This window comes from Somniosus microcephalus, chromosome 13 (assembly GCF_052327205.1).
Source record: "Somniosus microcephalus isolate GS21.2 chromosome 13, FLI_Smic_1.0, whole genome shotgun sequence".
Lineage (NCBI taxonomy): Eukaryota > Metazoa > Chordata > Chondrichthyes > Squaliformes > Somniosidae > Somniosus > Somniosus microcephalus.
Window position 1 is genome coordinate 145,173,849 of NC_140999.1, and position 16,821 is coordinate 145,190,669.

The window sequence follows — 16,821 nt, forward strand, 5'->3', positions numbered from 1 at the left end:
TTTAAATGCACCAATTCAGCTGTGGTACAATCAAGTTCACAATACACGAAAATCTCAAGCCTCTCCTACCTAAAACTGTGATCTACAACTAGTACGAAGCCAACTTTTAATCATTCCATTTAAAGTTTAAAAATTGCTCAGTCTGCTCAGCCATCTTTAAAGTTTTAGGGCCTGAAATTCCTGGTGTCTCATTACACCGCCAGCATGGCCCAATGTTGATCCTGCTCCTCATACCGAGGTTCGAGTCATTAGCATATAAGGAGTTGATGCCCAAGCAATTCATGCCATTTCATGGGCATTGAACCTGTGGAGTGCCAGGAAAACTGTAGCGATACTATACCATTGTCAAGGAGGTGGATCGCTGTGATTGACGCTAAATTTTTTACAAAATTACCCTGTAACCTCTCTGTTGCTCCATTCGTGACAGCAATAGGTGGCTCTGGAAAACCAACATTAGGTCCCTACCACCAAACTGGTAAACATAAGAAATAGGAGCAGGAGTAGGCCATCCGGCCCTTTGAGCCTGCTCCACCATTCAAGAAGATCATGGCTGATCTTCTACCTCAGCTCCACCTTTCTGCACTATCCCCTTGATTCCTTTAGTATCCAAAAATCTATCGATCTCTGTCTTGAATATATTAAATGACTGCACTTCCATAGCCCTCTAGGGTAGAGAATTCCAAAGATTCACAACCCTTTGAGTGAAAAAAATTCTCCTCATCTCAGTCCTAAATGGCCGACCCCTTATTCTGAGATGTGACCCTAGATCTAGACTCCCCAGCCAGAGGAAAAATCTTTCCAGCATCTAACCTGTCAAGCCCCTTAAGAATTTTATATGATTCAATTAAATCACATCTCATTCTTCTAAACTCTATGGAATATAGGCCTAGTCTACTCTATCTCTCCTCATAGAACAATCCCCCCATCCCAGGAATCAGTCTAGTGAACCTTCGTTGCACTCCCTCTAAGGCAAGTATATCCTTCCTTATACACTGGCATTTTTTGGCTGAGTAAACACAAAGGTATCCACACGTAAAAATGGAATTTTAAGAAAAATAGTTTTAGAAAAACAAAAATAAGTATATGCCTGTATAAAATATTAAAAATATAAAACAGCATCAAAATGGAATGAAGGAACAAGATAAGAATGAAGGAGGAGAAAATGAAAGGATAAAGAATATGATAAACCACATAAGACAATCTAATTGTGAACTCTGAAATATGCAAGTATAATTGATAGCAGGCTTATTCCTCACTGATTATTATTGACATGTTGGTGTTTAATAGTCAGGCCCCCTAAAATTCAACACTTAAAGGCTAATTTCTATAGCAATCTCAACCAAAATTCTGCAACATGGGAACATAGATTTTGCAGGAATCCTGTCTGGGGTTTGGGAAGATCTCAATATTGACAAAATTAATAGTTTAAAAACACTATTAAAACAGTACTAGATTAATGTATTTTGTTTAGAAAAATTATCTATTTGAAACTGATTATCAGCAGTTTACTGTGCTTAGCCTGGGTTCCTAATAACACCTAGCTATCCCACCTGTTTTTAGCTAGCCAGTTGACACAGCTAGGGTGTTAAATTAATGACTGTTATGTAGGTAGTTCTGAATCCAAATGGTAACAGTCTTCTAATCCCATAAATTTGGAGCTGGTTAGTACTCAAACATTTTACAACCTGCAGCTTTACCTGCTAAACCGGATTTAGAATTTCTGCAAAACCATCCAATAAAGGTGTTTGCTGACTTAAGCTTTTCACTGATGTCAATGAAACAATTATCAGGGCATCTAACTTGCCTGCAATGGCCAGATCTCCTTCACTTTAAACAGAAATACTGATGCTTTGCGCTTTTTAAAATAGAAATACAGTACTACAAAACCACAAAAAATTCCATACATTTTTTTCTCACAAAAATGTTCTGAATATTAAACAGGTACAAAGTTGATGAGCCCGTATGGCATAGGCAGGTAGTTCCAGAAATAATGACCTTGTGGTGAAAACATACATCGTCATTGTAGAGCACCACTAATGTAAAGTGGCTACCTTGCTAAAGTTGTTGCAACCAGTCCAATGGAGTTTATTGCAAAATTGGCTAAGATGATAGTGTGTGAATGCCTTGACAGGCTGAATCTGGCCTTCATGCCTGTGCAACTCCATTCTAGTCAATTAGTAAATTGGTAATAATTTTGTGTGACAGGCAAATATCAAAATTGTACACACCTGAGCAACAATTGTACAACACTCAAGAAGCTCGACACCATCCAGGACAAAGCAGTTCACTTGATTGGCACCCCAGCCACCGCCTTAAACATTCACTCCCTCCACCACCGGCGTACCGTGGCTGCAGTGTGTACCATCTACAAGATGCACTGCAGCAACTCGCCAAGGCTTCTTCAGCAGCACCTCCCAAACCTGCAACCTCTTCCACCAAGAAGGACAAGGGCAGCAGGTGCATGGGAACACCACCACCTCCAAGTTCCCCTCCAAGTCACACACTATCCTGACTTGGAAGTATATCACCGATCCTTCATCGTTGCTGGGTCAAAATCCTGGTACTCCCTACCTAACAGCACTGTGGGAGTACCATCACCACACGGACTGCAGCAATGCAAGAAGGCGGCTCACCACCACCTTCTCAAGGGCAACTATGGATGGACAATAAATGCTGGCATTGCCAGTGACACCCAGACCCCATAAACGAATAATAAAAAAAAAAGATCCTTAGAAAACATTTTATAGGAGTTTCATTGAGAAGGAAAAGAGAATAAATACCAAACTGAGATGGAAAAAGAGCTAGGAAATGGAAAAAATAGAACTAATAGTTGAATGCTATGAAATAAAGGTTGGAGAAAATAGTAATTATTTTCCATAAGGTCATAGATCAATAACCAGATTTGCAATCACATATTGTTACAGAGGCAAAACATATTCAGAAAAAAGCGATAAAACTCAGTTATTTTCTGTTACAAATGTATAGGTTCTAACCTGTACTACATACCTTCTAATTGTCCTTACTATCTGCCTAATAGGAATTAACCTCTAACTGACCTCAGGATGTTTAGTTAGACCTTGGTGCCTTCAAGAGACAGGACAGCTGCACTTTAGCACGCTGAGCATTACATGATATAATACCCTTGTCCTTATGAATTAGCATATCCTCTGACTTACTGTGAGCATTCCATGTGAGTTCTGTCAGTGTTTCAAATGAACAAAAATACCATCTGATTAAAGTGTTGGGTTGAAACTGAGTGGCTTATTGAAAAATTAAACCTGGGTATAAATTCAGCCCAGACAGATAGGCTCTTCACTATGGCTCAGTGCTGATTTAAAAGCCCTTTCTGTCCTGCTTACTCAGACCAATCTGTGTAGCTGATGTTTCTGGTACACCTATGAGTTGTAGAGAAAATCTTGTAATGAAAAGATGTAACTGTTTGCTCAGTCATAACTTCAGGTTTACCAGTTCAGAACAGATCACAGGTGACACTGAGAGAAGTTGCTCCTTAGCTAGGTTCACATGGTGTTAAAAGTACTTCTTTGCTGCAACAATAAAACAGCTCGGACCATATTTCCCCTCCCCACTAATTGAAGTGAAAAAGTAGACGTGTATGAATGTGTAGTGATGATGCATTACGAGCAGAAAGTTCTTATAAACTAGCCATCCATGTGCTGCTGAACATTCCTACTCATCCAAAAATTAATTAATCAATATTACAGAATAGATTTGAAAAAAAACAATTTGTGCTTTTTAAAGTTATTAATGAGGAACCTGTGCAGCATTCCTCAGCTGTGAAATGAAATTGAAAAATTAGTATTTTACTCCTTTTGACAATTACAGTTAATGAGGTGTGTGAGCAGGAAGATTTCAAATTATCAGAACAGGAGTGGCAGTCGGGTTGTCAATCCAACTGGATTGAATATAAGAACATAAGAAATAGGAGCAGGAGTAGGCCATCCAGCCCTTCGAGCCTGCTCCGCCATTCAATAAGATTATAGCTGATGTTCTGCTCGACTCTACTTTCCCACCCTACCCCCATATTCCTTGATTCCCTTAGTATCCAAAAATCTATCGATCTCAGTCTTAAATATACTCAACGACTGAGCATCCACAGCTCTCTGGGGTAGAGAATTCCAAAGATTCACAACCCTTTGAGTGAAGAAATTTCATCTCAGTCCTAAATGGTCGACCCCTTATTCTGGGACTGTGACCCCTAGTTCTAGATTCCCTAGCCAGGGGAAACATCCTCCCAGCATCTACCCTGTCAAGCCCTTTAAGAATTTTATATATTTCAATGAGATTACCTCTCATTCTTCTAAGCTACAGGGAATATAGTCCTAGTCTACTCAATGTCTCCTCATAGGACAATCCCCTCATCCCAGGAATCCGTCTAGTGAACCTTTGTTACACTCCCTCTAGGGCAAATATATCCTTCCTTAGGTAAGGAGACCAAAACTGTACACAATACTCCAGGTGTGGTCTTACCAAGGCCTTATATAATTGCAGTAAGACTTCTTTACTCTTATACTCCAATCCCTTTGTAATAAAGGCTAATATACCATTTGCTTTCCTAATTGCCTGCTGTACCTGCACATTAACTTTCTGCGATTCATGTACAAGGACACACAGGTCCCTCTGAATACCAACATTTCCTGGTCTTTCACCTTTTAAAAAATATTCTGCGTTTCTATTTTTCTTACTAAAGTGGATAATTTCACATTTCTCCATATTATATTCCATCAGCCACATTCTTGCCCATTCAGTTAACCTGTCTATGTAGCCTCTTTGCATCCTCCTCAAAGTTCACTTTCCCACCTAACTTTGTATCAACAGCAAACTTGGATACATTACACTCAGTCCGCTCATCTAAGTCATTGATATAGATTGTAAATAACTGAGGCCCAAGAACCGATCCCTGCAGCACTCCAGTGCCATCATGAAAATGAACTGTTTATTCCGTTAACCAATCCTTAATCCATGCTAATATATTACCACCAATTCCATGAGCCCTAATTTTGTGTAATAACTGCATGCTTGGCAGCTTATCGAATGCTTCTTGAAAATGCAAATAAATTACATCGGCTGGATCCCCCTTATCTACCCTGCTAGTTACAATCTCAAAAAACGCTTAACAGATTTGTCAAACACGATTTCATAAATCCATGTTGACTCTGCCTAATCATATTATGATTTTCTAAGTGCCCCGTTACCACATCCCTAATAATAGATTATAGCAATTTCCCTACTACTGATGACAGGCTAACTGGCCTGTAGTTCCATGTTTTCTCCATCGTTTCTTGAATTGCGGGGTTACGTTTGCTACCTTCCAATCCATAGGGACCATTCTAAAATCTAGGGAATTCGGGAAGATCAAAACCAATACATCCAGTATCTCTGTAGCCACCTCTTTTAAAACCCTAGGGTGTAGGCCATCAGGTCCAGGGAATTTGACAGCTTTTAGTCCCATTAATTTCTCCAGTAATATTTCTTTAATAATACTAATTTCTTTTCAGTTCCTCATTTTCACTAGACCCCACTATTTCTGGGATATTTTTTGCGTCTTCTACCATGAAGACAGATACAAAGGCCAGAATTTTCCTGGGGGTTAGTGGGTGGGATCGGTGGTGGGTCGGGTGGGAAATTTGATTATTTTGACAGTGGGTTGGGATCCAGCTATCAACCCACCACAACGCGCCTTGCACACAGGCGCCTGTGGGATCTCCGATCCGACCCGACCTGCAGAAGCGGGCAACCTAATTAAACCAATTAACAACAGAGAATGCTGGAAAAACTCAGCAGGTCAGGCAACATCCGTGGAGAGAAATTTGAGTTGACGTTTCGGGTTGAAACCCTTCTTCAAAACTGGAAAGAAAATTAAAAGATCGAAGGCAAAGCTGCGATCGAACAAAAGAAGAAAAGGAGACAATAAAAGGTATTAGAAGCCAGATGAGATGGTAATGGGCCCGTGGAGACAAAAGGCAGCTGAGATTAGGTGTGAAGTGTACTGGCAGGATAAGGACAGCTGCCAGGTGAGAGAGAGAAACAAAAGGAAAGGAGTGGGGTGGGGGAAAGGAGGACCCAAAACAAAGGGGTGGAAAAAATTAAAAGGAAAAAAAGTAATAGAAGCCGAGGTTATGATCTGAAATTATTGAACTCGATATTGAGTCCGGAAGGCTGCAAAGTGCCTAATCAGAAGATGATTTGCTGTTCCTCAAGTTTACGTTGAGCTTCCGTGGAACAATACAAGAGGCCAAGGACGGTGAGGTCCGAGTGGGAATGGAGCGGTGAATTAAAATGACAGGCGACCGGAAGCTCGGGGTCACCCTTACGGACTGAACGGAGGTGTTCCGCAAAGCGGTCACCCAATCTGCGTTTGGTCTCCCCAATGTAGAGGAGACCGCATTGTGCGCAGCGAATATAGTATACTAGATTGCAAGAAGTACAAGTGAATCACTGTTTCACCCGGAAGGGGTGTTTGGGGCCCTGGACAGTGGGAAGGGGGGAGGTATAGGGGCAGGTGTTACATCTCCTGCGCTTGCACGGGAAGGTGCCAGGCGAAGGGGAAGGGCTGTTGGGGGTGATAGAGGAGTGGACTAGGGTGTCTCGGAGGAAGCGGTCCCTACGGAATGCTGAAAGGGGAGGGGAGGGGAAGATGTGTTTGGTGGTGGGATCACTTTGGAGGTAGCGGAAATGGCGGAGGATGATCCGTTGAATGTGGAGGCTGGTGGGGTGAAAGGTGAGGACAAGGGGAACCCTATCGTGGTTCTGGGAGGGAGGGGCAGGGGTGAGGGCAGAAGTGTGTGAGATAGAACGGACACGGTCGAGGGCCGTGTCGCCCACGGTAGAGGGGAATCCTCGGTTGCGGAAAAAGGAAGACATGTCGGAAGCACTGGTGTGGAAGGTGGCATCGTCGGAGCAGATACGGCGGAGGCGGAGAAACTGGGAGAATGGAATAGAGTCCTTACAGGAGGCGGGGTGGGAGGAAGTGTAGTCCAGGTAGCTGTGGGAGTCAGTGGGCTTGTAGTGAATATTGGTCGATAATCTATCCCAGAGATGGAGACGGAGAAGTCGAGGAAGGGAAGGGAGGAGTCAGAGATGGACCATGTGAAGGTGAGGGAAGGGTGGAAATTGGAGGCAAAGTGAATGAAATTGTCTAGTTCGGGGCGAGAGCAGGAAACGGCACCGATACAGTCATCAATGTATCGGAAAAAGAGGTGAGGGAAGGGACCTGAGTAGGGCTGGAACAAAGATTGTTCCACATAGCCCACGAAAAGGCAGGCATAGCTAGGACCCATGCGGGTACCCATAGCAACACCTTTAATTTGGAGGAAATGAGTGGAGTTAAAGGAGAAGTTGTTCAATGTGAGAACAAGCTCAGCCAGGCAGAGGAGGGTGGTGGTGGGGACTGGACGGGCCTCTGTTCAAGGAAGAAGCGTAGCGCCCCCAGGCCATCCTGATGGGGGATGGAGGTGTAGAGGGATTGTATGTCCATGGTGAAAAGGAAGCGGTTGGGGCCAGGAAACTGGAAACTGTTAAAGTGGCGGAGGGCGTCCGAAGAGTCGCGGATGTAGGTGGGAAGAGACTGGACAAGGGGAGAAAAGATAGAGTCGAGATAGGAAGAGTTGAGTTCCGTGAGGCAAGAACAGGCTGAAACGATGGGTCTACCAGGGCAGTCCTGTTTGTGGATCTTGGGAAGGAGGTAGAAGCGGGCTGTGCGGGGTTGGGGAACTATGAGGTTGGTGGCAGCGGGGGGGAGATCTCCAGAGGAGATGAGGTCAGTGACAGTCTTGGAAATGGTGGTTTGATGTTCGGTAGTGGGGTCATGGTCCAGGTGGAGGTAGGAGGAGGTGTCGGAGAGTTGGTGTTCAGCTTCCGCTAGGTAGAGGTCTGTAAGCCAAACAACAACAGCACCACCCTTGTCAGCGGGTTTAATGACAATGTCAGGGTTGGATCTAAGAGAATGGAGTGCTGCGAGTTCAGAGGGAGGTAGGTTGGAGTGAGTGAGGGGAGCAGAGAAATGGAGACGGCCGATGTCACGGCGGCAGTTAGCGATGAAAAGATCTAGAGAGGGTAAGAGGCCAGGGGGAGGGGTCCAGGTAGAACGGGAATTCTGCAAGCGGGGGAAAGGGTCAGTCGTGCGGGGGGAAGACTCCTGGCCAAAGAAGTGGGCACGGAGCCGAAGGTGGCGGAAAAAGAGTTCAGCATCATGCCGAGCTCGAAATTCATTGAGGTGGGGGCGTAAGGGGATGAAGCTCAGGTCTTTGCTGAGGACTGATCGTTCATGGTCAGAGAGTGGAAGGTCAGAGGGGATGGTGAAAACGCGGCAGGGGGTGAGATTGGAAGAAGGGGGGTCAGAGGAATGTGAAGGGGAAGAAGGTTCCAGAGGGGCGTTGGTGTCCAAGAGTTGATGAAGCTTGCGATCCTTGACATCGGAAAGGAAGAGGAAAAGTTTTTTGTTGAAGCGTCGGATGAGTCGAAGGATGAAATGGAACTGTGGACCCGGACAGCTTTGAGATAGAGTGCGCCGGTGTTGCTGAAGAGAGAGGTCGAGAGTGTTCATGTGGCGATGCATGGCATTGAGCGTGGATCTCAGGATGCGGCGAGAGCAGTAGTTCGAGGAACGATGAATATCTTGGAGATATTTGTAATCCTGGGTGGATCCGAAACATGAAGTAATACAGCTGATTACTTGACGGTTTCAAATGTACAGTAAAAGCTCCCACCTGACAGATCTTCACTTTTCTCAGCCGCAAGCTGTTTCTCCATCCATTTCCAGCGCAGATTCTGCAGGATTTCCACTTTCCACTCTCCATCCACTCTTACCTCATTGGAAGAACTCTCTTACCATTGACAGAATGATTCTGACATCTCTACTTCACCTGCCATCTTCCCCTCCCCTCCCCTTTCAGCATTCCGTAGGAACCGCTCCCTCCGAGAAACCCTAGTCCACTCCTCTATCACCCCCAACAGCCCTTCCCCTTCGCCTGGCACCTTACCGTGCAAGCGCAGGAGATGTAACACCTGCCCCTATACCTCCCCCCTTCCCAATGTCCAGGGCCCCAAACACCCCTTCCAGGTGAAACAGCGATTCACTTGTACTTCTTGCAATCTAGTATACTGTATTCGCTCCGCACGATACGGTCTCCTCTACATTGGGGAGACCAAACACAGGTTGGGTGACTGCTTTGCGGAACACCTCCGTTCAGTCCGTAAGGGTGACCCCGAGCTTCCGGTCGCCTGTCATTTTAATTCACCGCTCCATTCCCACTCGGACCTCACCGTCCTTGGCCTCTTGTATTGTTCCACGGAAGCTCAACGTAAACTCGAGGAACAGCAAATCATCTTCCGATTAGGCACTTTGCAGCCTTCCGGACTCAATATCGAGTTCAATAATTTCAGATCATAACCTCGGCTTCTATTACTTTTTTCCTTTTAATTTTTTCCACCCCTTTGTTTTGGGTCCTCCTTTCCCCCCGCTCCTTTCCTTTTGTTTCTCTCTCTCACCTGGCAGCTGTCCTTATCCTGCCAGTACACTTCACACCTAATCTCAGCTGCCTTTTGTCTCCACGGGCCCATTACCATCTCATCTGGCTTCTAATACCTTTTATTGTCTCCTTTTCTTCTTTTGTTCGATCGCAGCTTTGCCTTCGATCTTTTAATTTTCTTTCCAGTTTTGAAGAAGGGTTTCAACCCGAAACGTCAACTCAAATTTTTCTCCACGGATGTTGCCTGACCTGCTGAGTTTTTCCAGCATTCTCTGTTGGTATTTTGGATTTCCAGCATCTGCAGTATTTTGCTTGACGGTTTCAAATGTACAGTAAAAGCTCCCACCTGACAGACCTTCACTTTCCTCAGCCACAAGCTGTTTCTCCATCCATTTCCAGCACAGATTCTGCAGGATTTCCACTTTCCACTCTCCATCCACTCTTACCTCATTGGAAGAACTCTCTTACCATTGACAGAATGATTCTGACATCTCTACTTCATCTGCCATCTATTCCATCAACATGGGTGCCCTTTCTACTGTCTCACGTTGGTCCACAAAATCCGACCACGATCAGCTCCAACACCAGCAGCACCAACAACAACACCAACCTTCTCCGCTATCACGTGATGCTGCACAGGACAGAAGGCATCAGCACCCGACCACATTGCTGCCTGGGCGGCAAGGGATGGCCTCACCATGGCCAGATTTACTTCACTTGATGCTGTACACCCTGGCTGCCACATGATGCACCACCCCACACCAACACCAAAATGCATCCATGCAATGTCCAAGCTGTAGGGGGTTTGTGGCGTGTGCCCAGTCAGCTCTGCCCCTGACTGTCTCTGAGCAGTTCGAATCGCTCCTACACCCCTGGGTTCTAGACACCGGACTTAGGTACAGGTGGCGATACAGAAAAACGAGCAGACAAGTGGTTCGGTGCAAGAAAACCGTAATTTTTATTAAAGGCAAAACAAGATCACAATACTGAGAATTACTAAGATAATTACAGGCATATAAAAATAATACACTTATTTGGGAATGGGGAACACACGGCACATCGAGGGAACAAACACGTTAAAAAGCCCCTTATCCTTATCCCACCCCCTATACCTAACTAGATTAAGCTATGAGTGGCCAGGGATTTATGCTCACCAATTCAAAAACCTGTTGACTTTTAATGGTTGTGAGTTTTGTGGTCTGTTCTTGCTGTCCTTTGGGGTACTTCGTTGCCACGTAGTCACAGAGCACAGCGGTGGAGTTGTTTATGCGAATCACCCTCCTTTTCCTCAGCTAATGTCGTCGAGTCACGTCTTCGTCGAGTCGCGATGGGTCTTCTTCTTCTTCCTCGGGCGGTTTAGTCGCTGACGGGTTTTTTAAATGGTTGGGGCTCGGTTAGCGGTTTATATTGTTAAACTGATTTTACTAGCCATGCTTTAAACACCAGTTTATTCATCAAACGCCAGCTTATAACTAGGCATTTGGCCCCCAACGCGTCTTTCCGCTGCCCTTCTCTGCCCTTATCGGTTTACTGTATTCTTCATCTTGTCCCGTCTCGTCTGCCTGTTTGTGGCCTGTGTGTCCTATGTGTTTTCAAATTCAGGTCTCGTTCTCCTCCCGAGTTTGGCCCTCGGTGTAGTAATGGGAGTCCTTGGTGTTGAGCGGCGCGGGGAGCGAGAAGAGAGCCCGCCACGAGGCCAAGGGCATGAGAACGAGAGGCAGGCCGGAGGGGCAAGAGCAAGAGAGCGATCACTACCAATAGGCCTACAATTATACCCGGTTCTTCATTCCTTATCTGCGCGCCAAATCAGGTCAGTCCTTTGTCTAACTTTTGGCGGGCTCGTTTAAAATGATTACAGCCATTTACTTTAACGACTTCTGGGGTGGTTGTCTCTGTGCTTAATGGCTTCGATGTCCTGGCTGTTTGTTATTTATGAAATGTAATTGTCCTCATCCTGGCTTGATGGCTACTGTGAGCTGTTGCCGATTAAATATGCAGAAACCTAATGGCCTCGATTAGGCCCATTTTGACCTGACCTGTTCCAAGGTGAATGAATGCATATTCTGTGTTTGCTTAGCTGTCTGGCTCCACAAAGTCTTTTCACAGATTCCTGCATTTTAGGTTTCGTTTCAGGTTTTGAAAAGTGCCTGCCTTTTTGCAGGGTGTTAGATCCGTGGTTCAGTGGATAAATAATTACACGGATGTTGTACATAACAAATAACAGGTCTTTACTGGAGGAGGGCAATCTCTAGACTGGAGTACAGAGGCATGCGCACAGCTTATATACCGGTGTGGTTACTGCCGGTACTACAGTATACAGGAGCTGTAAAAAGTAGTTCTGACTTAAAGCACATACACTACAATTCCTCCCTTTTTAGATTAATAATACCCCCTTAATATTCAAATAACAATTACATTTTTATATGTACATTCAATAACAAAAGTCCATTTATAGATTCAGTCTTTGGGGCGGCTTCCTGACCCTTTTGGGATAGCGCCTTTCCGGAGGTTCTTGTTCTTGGTGCAGAGGTGATTCTGACCCCCTTTCATCGGGTAGTTCATCGGGTTCCACTGCTACTGGGTCTGAAGTAGATACTACCGGTATGTCGGGTTCATCCCCAGATACTCGAGACATGGGGTTGACGCATTCCTGTGATGCTAAGATCTGATCGACGTGGCATCTCACAATGTTCTCCCCGACATCCACTGTGTACATTAATGGCCCCTGCCTTGTAAATATTGTTCCGGGTTGCCACTTCTCTGTTCGATAGTCCCAGGCCAAGACTGGTTGCCCTACATTGAAGCTCCTTGTCGGCTTCTCGTTGATGTGCTGGAATTGTTTGTCCTCAACATTTCTTTGCACATTTGGTCTGAGCAAGTCCAGACGAGATCTCAACCTTCGGTTAAAGAACATCATGGCCGGGGTCTGGTTGGTAACTGCATGTGTCGCGTTTCGGTAGGCTAATAAGAAATTGTCCATCTTATGCTGTAGTGGAATTTCCTCGTCGCACATGGCCTTTATCGCCTTCTTAAAGGTTTGTACGAACCTCTCAGCCAATCCATTGGTGGCTGGATGATACGGGGCGGATGTGTAATGCCTTACCCCATTCCTTTTCATGAATTTTTGGAACGCATCGGACACAAACTGTGGTCCATTATCAGAGCAGATCTGCTCTGGCAACCCGTTTCTGGCAAATATGGTCCGTAGGACTGCAATCGTTTTCTCTGTAGTGATTGAAGACATCTTTATCACCTCAGGCCACTTTGAATGAGCATCCACTGCTATTAAGAACATTGAATCCATGAATGGACCAGCGAAATCAATGTGCACCCGTTGCCATGGAGAGGAGGGCCACTCCCATGGGTGTAGAGGGGCATGTGCTGGTGCATTTTGGACCTTCTGGCATCCTAAGCAGCTCTTAATTAGGCCTTTGATTTGTTGATCAATTCCCGGCCACCACACATAAGCCCTAGCTCGGCTTTTCATTTTTTCTCCCCCCAGATGACCTTCATGTAGCTCATTTAGCACTCTCTTCCTTAATTTGGGTGGAATCACCACTCTGGATCCACACATCACTGTCCCCTGGCATACTGACAGCTGTTCTCTTCTGGATGAGAATGCTGGCAACAGTGAGTCGCCATGTGTTGGCCATCCCCTCACCGTCAATTCATATACCCGTGACAGCGTCGGATCATTGCGGGTCTCCTTCTCTATATCCGCGTTTGTTACTGGCAATCGTTCAATTATCGACGAATAAAATATCTCGATAGGGTCCACTGCTGGTGCTTCTTCCACAGTAGGAAGTGGCAGGCGCGATAGCCCATCAGCGTTCCCATGCTGTCTCGTGCCTTTATATTCTATTTCATATTGATTCGCCCCTAGAAACAGGGACCATCTTTGTAACCGCTGTGCAGTCATTACTGGCACGCCCTTCTTAGGATTAAAGATGGAGACAAGTGGTTGGTGGTCAGTCAGCAAGGTGAACTTCTGTCCATGCAGATAGTGGTTGAATTTTTTTACTCCCCATACTAGGCTAAGGGCCTCCCTGTCAATCTGGGCGTAGTTGCGCTCGGCTGAGGTTAGTGACCGAGGCGCAAAGGCTACTGGCCTCTCCAAACCGTCCGGGAATTTGTGCGACAACACCGCTCCAATGCCGTAGGGTGATGCAGCACATGCCAAACGAATTGGTAGTGCTGGGTTGAAATGGGCCAACACATCTTTTGATGTGATCAATTCTTTACACTTCTGGAAAGCTCGTCTACGTTCGTCATCCCACTTCCATGGTACCCCTGTTTGCAGTAGGGTGTTCAGCGGGTGTAATACCGTAGACAAATTTGGTAAGAACTTGTGGTAATAGTTTACCAGCCCGAGGAACGACCTCAGTTGTGACACATTTTCCGGTGCTGGAGCCTTGACTACTGCCTCTATCTTGTCAGGGGACTTATGTAACCCCTCTTCATCGATGACGTGGCCGCAATATGAGTTCTGTTTCTGGAAAAACTCGCACTTGTGGCGATTAGCTCGTAGCCCATATTCCTTTAATCTGGCGAGCACCTTCTCCAAGTTAGTGAGGTGATCACCGTCATTTTCGCCCGTGACCAAGATGTCGTCCAAATAACACTGGGTCCCTGGAATCCCTTGCAGGACCTGATCCATCGCCCTTTGCCAGATAGCCGGAGCCGAGGCTACTCCAAACATCAGCCGGTTGTATTGATAGAGACCTTTATGGGTGTTGATCGTAAGGTAATGTTTCGAAGCTTCTTCTACCTCCATTTGCAAGTACGCCTGGGCTAGATCAATTTTTGTGAAGCATTTACCACCAGATAGCGAGGCGAAAATATCCTCAATTCGTGGAAGCGGATATTGCACCGTGTGAAGGACTGGGTTCACTGTCACCTTAAAATCCCCACAGATGCGGACCTTCTTTGGTTCCCCAGGCGTATTACTCAATGACCTCTTCATTACAGGAACGATGGGTGTAGCCCACTCGCTCCAGTCCACTTTGAACAGTACTCCTGAATGTTCCAACCCTTCCAGCTCTGCTTCAACCGTTGGTCTGATCGCATAAGGCACTGGTCTGGCCTTCAGAAACTTTGGGCTTGCATTATCCTCTATTTTAATTGTTGCTGTTATTCCTTTTAGTGTTCCTAGTCCCTCCTGGAACACTTCTTTTGCGTCAGTTAGCATTTTTGACAGTCGTCCAGGTGTGACGTCGTCATCCTTTTTGGCCTCCACCTTCAGTGCCTGTATGGAATGCCAATCTAAATGTATCTTCCGGATCCATTCACGTCCTAGCAGTGGTGGTCCTCCATTTGGCAATACATATATATCCATTTTAGGTATTTCCTGACCTTTATATGTCACTTTCACCCTTATTTTTCCTTTGGGGTAGACTTTTTGCCCCGTATACGTCTTCAAGACAATCTTTGTAGCTTTCAAGGGTATGTGTGAAAATAGCCGCTTGTAGTCTCTTTGATTTATTACTGTTAGAGCTGACCCTGTGTCCAATTCCATTTCCACTTGGACTCCATCTATCTTGAGTGTAACCCAGATAGTCTGGTGATCCTCCATTTTGGTTACATTATGTAGTTTCAGACAATCCAGCTCCTTGCTTCCGGAGTCTGTGTCACTTTTCTGTTCATCTGAACCACTGTCCATCACCTGGTGTACCTTTTTGTACTTCTCCTGTGGAGATTTCTTATTGTTGGTTTTCTTCCCAGACCTGCAGACTCTTGCTATGTGTCCTGCTTTCCCACACTGTCATGCTCACTTGGTCCTTGAACCAACAATCTTTCTGGTCATGTGTTGTTCTGCCGCAGCGATAGCACTTCCCTGTTCCATAGGTCATTTAGTTGGTGCCGTATTCTTGCGGTCTCCGTTGTATCTCTGCAGCGCCTCTTGCGGCTGCTTCGTGTGATACTGCCATACTGAAAGCTTTGTCCAGCGTAAGGTCCTTTTCTGATAGAAGCCGTTTCTGGGTTCCTTCACTTTGTAGCCCACACACAAACTTGTCCCTTAACGTGTCTGCTAGTCCCGCTCCAAACTGGCAGTATTTCGATAGCTTGCGCAGTTCCGTTAGGTACTCAGCATTTCTTTCGTCTTTGTGTTGGTTCCTTTTATGGAACTTAAATCGTTCTGCTATCAGCAGCGGTGTGGGGTTTAAGTGGTCCTGTAGGATTTCTACTATGCTTTCAAAATTCTTGTTTACCGGCTTCTCTGGGGTTATTAGATTTTGCAGTAACCCATAAGTTTTTGCACCCATGGAATTTAACAGAACCAGTGCTTTATTAGCATCTGGCACTTCATTCGCCCTGCAGTACACCTCAATATGTTCCACATATGTCGCCCAATCTTCGACTTCATTGTCGAATGTCGAGATACTGCCACTCTTCGGCATCCTTGGTTGTGCGTTAACTATCACCAATGGCGCCTCCCGCACTTCCCCTTCTTCTCCGCTGGCACAAAATGGCGTCTCCCGCGCTTTCCTTCCTTCCCGCGCTCGCCCGTCTTCTCCGCTGCGGCTTCGCAAAATGGCGTCTCCCGCGCTCTTCCTTCTCCACGGCTCAATGGCGCCTCCCGCGCTCTCCCCACTTCTCCGCGGCTCAATGGCGTCTCCCGCGCTCTCCCTGCTTCTCCGTGGCTCAGTGGCATCTCCCCTTGCTTCGCCCCGCGGACCCTGATCAGCCCGTGATCCCTGGCTGTGCTCTGCGCATTCTTCTCTTGATATTTGTCGACGCCGTTCAGTCTAGAACCCGGCTGTTTCTTGCCCTCTCTCTCTCCGGTTTTGCAGTATTTTTCCTCGACGCCGCTCGGTGATCAACCCCCGGCTGCGCCCTGCTCTCTTCACTCTTTTTCTTACCCCGTCGACGCTGCCTGGCTCTCTCTCTCTGCCATCGGTCGGCTCCAGCCGCCGCTGCTCGGGAAGGGTCTGCTCTGGACCTGTCGTCGGTCTCTTACTGCTCGTTGTGGCTGGGGAACCAAGCCCGGCTCTCCACAGCCTCCCCAGTGAAGTTGGATCTCTGCCTGACTGCTGGGCAGTTGCTCGCGGTCGACGCCCTTGTTCCTGGACTCGACTATTTTTTTTTTTTTGTTTGTTTAATGTTGCAGGTAGATTCGCATCAACACTCGTCGCCACTGTTAGATCCGTGGTTCAGTGGATAAATAATTACACGGATGCTGTACATAACAAATAACAGGTCTTTACTGGAGGAGGGCAATCTCTAGACTGGAGTACAGAGGCATGCGCACAGCTTATATACCGGTGTGGTTACTGTCGGTACTACAGTATACAGGAGCTGTAAAAAGTAGTTCTGACTTAAAGCACATACACTA